We start from the raw sequence: 8241 nt of genomic DNA, 5'->3' as shown, positions 1-8241 counted from the left end.
TAGTTCGGTAAATAGAAGGCAAATCCAGTTGTAAGAGGATACAATGTCTTTTACGTAGGAGAAAGCCTACCTGATAAGGTGGCCGTATGACTGACTGTTTCTCTTTAATGAACAGATTAACTTTGTATGTTGATGTCCTTATAACGATCTCACCTGTTGAGTATTCATCAGCTGAATCAAATTCTGATTTTTGAACGTTATAATCTTGTTTTATCAAATAATCTTGCATTATTTTGCCAATAATCCACTGAAAGATTGAATTTGCTGATGATTGTCACCCTCTGAGCACAAGCTTTGTGTGGATATTACAAAGGCAGTGATCCAGTATGAAGTTTAAGGTGTTGGCCAGCTCCTTTTCTTCTCAGGATCCGTTCCGGGGGCTGACAATGGAGATTCTTCTTGGCAAGCTGACAATACGGCTCCTTGCACATTGTTCCTTGGTTACACTTCACAGTCGCGCTCCATATCTCTGCCCTAGATGAGAGAAGGGCTCGGCAGGAAGAGGCCTTATTCGCTTGGGCTCTCTCCGTGCTCTTTGTCTGTGTGAAGCACGCTTGATTTCCTGGCAGTGTGGCTGTGAAACGAGCCCTGAAATCCCACCGCCTCCGAGAGCTCAGAGAGGCCGAGTCCTTCAGGATGTCCCCCCTCACCCCTCATACGCAAACACAGCCGGAGGACCGAGCCTGCCGACTCCACACAGAGGATGAGAGTTGGTGTTTTGTTGCTTGTCTGTTTTCATATGTCTTCATTATCAATTTGATGGTGTCTAGAGAGTGGGTGGATAATTGATCTGTGAGCATTTGGTCCAAGCGTGTAGCTCAGCAAAAGATGGGATCGGGACTTAATTTAGTTTTTGAATTGATTATATTTAGTGAGCAAAGTCAGCAATGTGGGCAGCTGGAAAAGACAAGCTCATTGAGATGATTACTCAAACTTCTCATTTTGGAGAACCAACCATTACAAGCGCACTTTAATTGTGTAATGATTGACCGTGGATGTGATCGTTTGATCCAGTTGGCAACTTTACAGCCATTTCTATTTCCCCTAAACCACATGCCAGTTTGTTGACTTGTTATTCATTTTTGCACTGCTTTTCAAAAGTTTGGGATTGGTAAGATCTGAAAGATTTTTATGCTTTGGCTGCATTTGAGGTAATCAGGAATACAAAAAAAAAATTATATTGTGAAATATTATTACAATTTAAAAAGTTTTCTTTTTTAGTATATTTAAAAAATTAAATTTATTCTTATGGCAAAGCTGAATTTTCATCAGCCATGATTTTTTTTTCTAGTCTTTACTGTCATGATCCTATCAGAAATCATTGTAATATGCTGATTTGGTGCTCAAGAAGCATTTATCATCGTCGTATTGAAAACGTTTTTGTAATCGCGATTAATCGCATTCAAAATGAGAAGTTTGTTTACATACTGTATGTGTGCATACTGTGTATATTTATTAAGTATACATTAAAAAAAAAAAAAAAAAAAAAAAAAAAAAAAAAAAAAAAAAAAAAATATATATATATATATATATGTATATGTATATGTATATATATATATACTTGTATATAACTTGTATATAAATATAAATATTTTATATGTAAATTAACATATTTTTCCTTAATATATACATGTATGTGTATTTATATATTCATAATAAATATGCCAGTACTCACATATAGTATGTAAACACTTTTATTTTGAATGCAATTAATTGCGATTATTCGCTTTGCAGCCCTAAAAAAAAGAGCAGTATTTATTTAAAAATATAATTATTTTGTAATATTTTAAATGTCTTTACTGTCACTTTTGATCATTTTAATGTTTCTTTGTTTTGTTTAAAGAAATGAATACTTTTATTCAGCAAAGTCTTACTGACACTAAACATTTGAGTAAATGAAATAAAGTCGCAACTATGAGAAATGGTCATATTTTAAAGAAATAGCTGCAGTAAGACAAAGTGTTATGTAAAAGAAAGAAACAAATTTGTGTAAAGGCTCCATTACGAGACGAGTCACTTTTTTTTTTTTTTTTAAATTGTAAACCCACATTATAAGAAAGTTGCAGTTATGCATTATTTTTTTTTTTTTTTTTTTTTGTCACTGTTGTTTAAAAGTTTGGGATTGGTAAGATCTGAAAGATTTTTATTGTTTGAAAGAAGTCTCTATGGACTTTGGCTGCATTTATTTGATTGAAAATACAGCAAAACTGTAATATTGTGAAATATTATTACAATTTAAAATAAGTTTTCTATTTCTAAAAAAAAAAAAAAATATTTCCAGTGATGACAAAGCTGGATTTTCATCAGCCATGAAATTTTTCTTGCCTTCAGTGTCACATGATCTTTTAAAACTCATTATAATATGCTGATTTGCTACTCAAGAAACATTTGCCATCAAGTTGAAAACTGTTGAAAACGTTTTGTGGAATCTGTGATACCTTTTTTTTTTTTTCAGAAATTTTTGCAAAACGATTAATTGCGATTAATCGCATTCAATATAAGTTTGTTTACATATTGTATATGTGTGTACTGTGTATATTTATTATGTGTATATATAAATACACGTATGTATTTTAAAAAAATATTTGTATGATATATTTATTTACATGTATATAATTGATATAAATATTATATATATATTATAACTGTCTTTACTGTCACTTTTGATCAATTTATTGTTTATTTGCTGAATAGGGTGTTTATTTTTTTTTTTTTAAACAAAACAAAGTCTTACTGACACCAAACATTTGAGTAAATGTAATAAAGTTACAACTATGAGAAGCGGTCTCATTTTAAGGAAATGGTCACAATAAGAGAAGGTTTTAATTGAAGGAATCAGAGAGAGTCAAATTTAAAATTATTAAGCCACATTATAAGATAAAGTAGCATTTTTAGTAATTGCAACTTTATATCTCACAATATGGAAATCTCACTAAGTCACATTTTTTTTTAATCTATACAATTATATATAATTTTTTTTGTTGTTGCTGAAGATTTGCAGTGATTTCATTAGTACGTGGTTTGATGCAGTCATCCTTGTAATTGACTCTTTATTTGATCCTCTTGTGGCTAGACTCCTTTCGCACAGGTTTGCGAGTTGTTTCTGTGTCTTTTCTAATTACAATCTGTGATTGAGTGAGTTTATAATTCAGACTACTGATGCACCCCTAATTAACGCTTGTCTCTGTCAGAGATCACATAGGCCAGTGTGCAAGAGCTCATTAAGCCTTTGTTGAGCTCTGACGTAGCACGTCCACATGTTCGCTGACAGCTGTTTGTCTCATCCATGATCTTTTACATGGCAGAATTTTCACAGTGTCCTCCCAGTGGATTATCACTTACTCCCTCTCTTTCGTCTTCCTCATCTCACCTTCAGCTCCGGGTGCAAGTGCCCCCTTATGCTCTTTCCTCCACCCAACTTGGGGTTGTGTTCTGCCAATGTTGAATAGAGCCTCATTCAAGTTCCTCATCGCACACTGCTGCTCCATCATTGGCCCTGGCATGAGCATGACTAAATCACAGATGGTGGCTTTCTTTGCCTCTCCCCCCGGAGAGCCGAGATGGTCGTAACTGGGTGCTGGTGTTCGTCTGGGGCACCTTTTCTTTAGGGCCTCGCGCTGCTTGATTGTAAAGGGAGATTTAATCTCAATGGGGCCTGGCGGAGCGGGAGCCGACAACGGCTCTTGTTTTGAAAAGCAGATGGATTAAGATGAGGAAAATGGATTTGTGTCAGGAGGATCTGTAGTGCTCTCTCGTTTTGCTCCAACACCGGGTGCCGATTGAGAAGGAAGGCCGCGAGCACGTATGCATGCGCGTGCATGTGTGAAGCCTGTGTTGAATTAGCAGCTTTGATGTGTGAGGGGCTCATCCTCTGTAGAGCTCCTGTGGTTTTGAGGAGGAGGAAGTGAGCTCTGGCTGTGGGATTTGCACCATCAATAACTGATGGGTCAACAGGCCTTGTTTTAGACCCCAGATGCTGCGGCTTGAAAAGGACCGCTCTACCCACCTACATTCTGGATCTTTTAAACAATCTACTCCAGTCAACCAGATGAGAAAAGACATTCGCACATTCATAACAGTATCGCTTTTCATTACAGGGATAGTTCAGCCAAAAAGAAAATTCTGTCATTAATTACTCATTCTCATGTTGTTCCAAACCCGTAAACACCTTCGTTCATCTTCAAAGCAAAATATTTAAAATATTTAAAATATAATTTTTGTGTGTAAATGAAACAAAAATAACAACTTTGTTCAACAATTTCTTCTCTTTTCATGTCAGTCTTTCGCAAGAGTACAATGACACGTGTGCATCTGAAGACTGACAGGGAGGAGAAGAAATTGTTGAATAAAGTTGTTTTCTTTTTGAACAAAAAGTATTCTCGTAGCTTCATAACATCACGGTTGAACCACGGATGTCACATTAGATGCAGTTCCATTAAATATTTGCGCAAAACTTTGGCGATATTTTATAAATTTTATAAATGTTGATGAAGTATTGCGAAATGACGGCATTTCCATTAACCACTGTTATGCAACTAAAGCGTAATTTTTGTATTTATTTATTTATTTATTTTTCTCTTGTCAATGTCACTGTACCAATACACCTGCAGCACTAGGTGTGTTCGACTGAGTTCAGCGCAGCCCTTCAGAACGCAGTGGCAAAAGTTCAACTGCGCTTTGGTTGATGCAGCAACAAACCGTCCTTGCGCGGTGCATCCGTGAGAGCAATCCAAAAGCATACAAAGCAGTCTGCTGGTCCTGCGCAGAGCCGCGACAAAGTCGAACACACCTGCTAGTTTACACCAGTTACATTCAGAGATATGGCTCACATGTGAGGCTGTAGCATGAAAGCATTACAACCCCCTTAGATGTAAGGCTACGTTTACACTGGTGAGTTTTTGTTTAAAAAATTAAAACAATCCTCATCCATACTGGCATTTCAGAAAAGATAAAAAAAAAAAAAAAAGGAAACCTTTTGAGCTTTATTAAAATTATTTTCACTGATTTATTGTGTTGGATATATTTTGTTCCTTTGTGCAGTGGCTCAGGAGTCTTTGAATCTGTATAAACGCCAATATATATTTAATATATACAAAAAATATTTAAATATTTAGAGAAAAATTGATTTCATAAAATTGGTATCAAAAAAAAGTATCGTTCAGGAGCCGGTATCAAAGTCAAGGTATCGGTATCGAAAATTTTTAAACGATATCCAACCCTACACGGCACGGCTGGTATAAACACAAGCGTTGTAGAGAGTGGCTGTGATCAGCTCCGGTGGTCGTGTTGGAAACATAATGCGCCACAGACGTGTGCAGTGTAAATTATCTAAGCATTAATGACAGGGAAAGCCCTTTATACTTGAGAGCGACTTTAAGCTTAAGAGATTAAGCATTTCTTGGAGGTTATAGTACATTGAAGAATGATCATATGATTTTGTGTTGTAAATGTGAAAAACTGTTTTTCAAATTGCGTGAAAATCCACCTCATGTGAGCATAACTTTTTTTCATGATAAATGGGCGTTTTTGCGAAAGTGACACGTTTTCATTAGGCGTATTTTCAATTCGCAATTTCAATTTGCACAATTTGGAGGGTGATGGAAACGCAGCTACTGACCATTCAGCAGTGTTTTAACTACTTTTCTGCACCTTTTACTACCTTTCCGGGCCTTGAACGTGTCCGTTGCATTGCTGTCTATGCAGGGTCAGAAAGCTCTCAGATTTCATTAAAAAAAATCTTAATTTGTGTTACAAAGACAAACAAAGGTGTGATAGGTTTGGAACGACATGAGGGTGAGTAATTTATGACAGAATTTTCATTTGTAGGTAAACTATCTATTTAATTAGAACAGCTTGAAATGACAAATAATGTTGCTTGTCCCATACTGTTTGCGGCATGAATGATTTGTCTAAGCTCCATTATGTTATTAGCCGTTCAAACTTGGGAGTCAAGATTTTATTTAAAAAAAAACAAACAAACAAAAAAAACTTATCCAGCCAAGAAACATTAAATTTTAAACGAAGTGTTACAAGTAAATGCTATTCATACCTTTATTCATCAAAGAATCCTGAAAAAACACATCACGTTTTCACAAAAATGTTGAGCGTTAAGTGTTTGATAATAAACCGATTGAGATTAACAAAAATGTTTCTAGAGAAGCAAATCAGTGATTACTGAAAGATCATATGACACTAAAGACTGGTGCAATGGCTGATAAAATTCAACTTTGCCATCACAGAAATATATTACATTTTAAAATAGGTTATGTAACATTGTAATGTTTCACAATATACAGTTTAACAGATGTAGGTTTTGTTATAGGAAACTCCAAAGTTTTGTTAACATCTTTATTTCGTTTCCTTAGTATGCAACACTGGATTGATCAGTGTCTCCAATTTCTCTGATTCTAAAAATGGGGACTTAAACCACTCGTAGCACCTTGGCAACTGCATAAAATCCACCTAGCATCATGGCATCAAGTTTTGCATTAACTTTGCATTCTTCATGTGTTAAATAATGACCCCATGCAACAGTGAATCCATCATACGTACACAACACTTCTGCCTTAACCACCGTATCCATCCACATTGTGATCAGCAGCCCCCCTCCCCCACCACTGATTGACAGGTGAGGGCAGAAGTAAATGTATCAGATGGTTCCACATGGGGTTCAGTGGAGCGGGGTGGAGGGGTTTGTACTCTGTGGTGTTTGTTTCAGTCAGCTCCATTGTTGAAGCGCCCCATGGCTCCCAGTGTCTGTCTCCAGTTTGAGGCTGCCGCTCCACACGCCGTTGCTTGTTTGTGTTTCGTCTGGGATGAAATCGCAGCCCCCATTGTGATCCTAGTTTGTCGGGTTTGTGTTAACCCGCTTAGAGTGTGACTGTCAGGTGTTCCTCAGAGCGACGTGCTGTTTTTTGCTCATGGCAGCATGATGCAAGAGCCTGCTGGGAGCTCGTAAGAGCACGATGGGAAATCTGATGTTTAGTGTGTCATCGGGGATTGCAGCTCTCTCCCCGCAGACAGTTGAGGAGGTGGGGGCGGCAGCAGCGATGGGGGCTCCAGCGGGAATGTCACCCTGCAGGATGGAGCTGGATGGTGGGGGAGGCTGCGCGCATGAGACGTGAGGGACCCTCAGCCTACAGCGGAGATGGCAGAGAGAGAGAGAGTACGTGTAAAGCGTGTGTGTGTGTTTTGGAGGGGGGTGCTGGGGGGTGTCAGCAGTATGCTTTGAGAGGCGAGTTTGTAACAATGGCCCGGCTAGACCCACTCATCTGCTCTTTGGAACAGTTGTTTGGAGAAAAGCCATGGTTGTCTTGTCTGTTATGCTTATGGTAATGTTTTCTGGTTGTGCTCACATCACAACACACTAAAAATAGTCAGTGTCAGTCTGCTCTGACCTCTTTTTCAGACCAACTCAACCAGAACTCTAAAATTGAACTTTTTTTTGGTCTTTCTATGCTGTAAACAATCAACCTGGCCTTATTTTATGTATTTGCCTACTACTACATGCTTGGCTCACAGCTAGTTGCTAGTAAATGCAGCTTAATTCATGCCTTCTTTGGATACATTTGGGTTGACTCTTTTAATCACACCTAAGTTCAAAATACTTCAATAAGGCAACTCAATATTCCTTTGTTACTAGTTCTAAAGTAATGTTTTGGGATTAGTAATGGAGGCTAATTCCCATCCTTTGATTGTTAATTAATTTTAAAAGCAATGTTATTAATATAAAACAGTCAAAACTATCTTCTAATATAAAAGATACTATTAATATAGGATTATATTGATGTTTACATGAGCAATATCACACGAGTAGACGTGAGATATGGCTGTATATCGGCACTGCTGTGCAGGCCCGATATACAGCGTGACAGCTTAACAGCTGAGCCCAAGCCTCCGTTACTAATTCTAAAACATCACTTTAGACTAGGGTTGTCAAAAGGTACCGGGTTCGGTACTTTCGGTAGTTTGAGAAGCCACGTGTGTCGGCGGATCCCTAATACATCTGCAAATAGATGGATCCACTGTTAGACGCGCCTGAGTGTGTGAACACTATGGCCAATCAACAATGTTTAAAAATCATCAATCGTGAGCGCAAAATTGAGGTTTTTAAAATTTCAGTACCGAAAGTACCAAACTCAGTATCTTTTGACAACTCTACTTAAGACAAATAATGAAAGAACGTTGAGTTGCTTTATTATATTGTGTAGAGTATTATGAGAGCGAGATGGACTCATGATT

General features: G+C 37.4%; 1 protein-coding gene across 4 annotated transcripts in view; it reads left to right on the top strand.

The window, feature by feature from the left end:
* LOC127156823 (chromatin remodeling regulator CECR2) overlaps window positions 1-8241 on the top strand; it is a 35663-nt gene that overhangs the window by 3156 nt on the left and 24266 nt on the right. The window lies entirely within an intron of this gene.

This window comes from Labeo rohita, chromosome 25 (genome assembly GCF_022985175.1).
Source record: "Labeo rohita strain BAU-BD-2019 chromosome 25, IGBB_LRoh.1.0, whole genome shotgun sequence".
Lineage (NCBI taxonomy): Eukaryota > Metazoa > Chordata > Actinopteri > Cypriniformes > Cyprinidae > Labeo > Labeo rohita.
The sequence above is the reverse complement of the archived record's forward strand: the minus strand, read 5'-3'. Positions and strand labels throughout refer to the sequence as shown.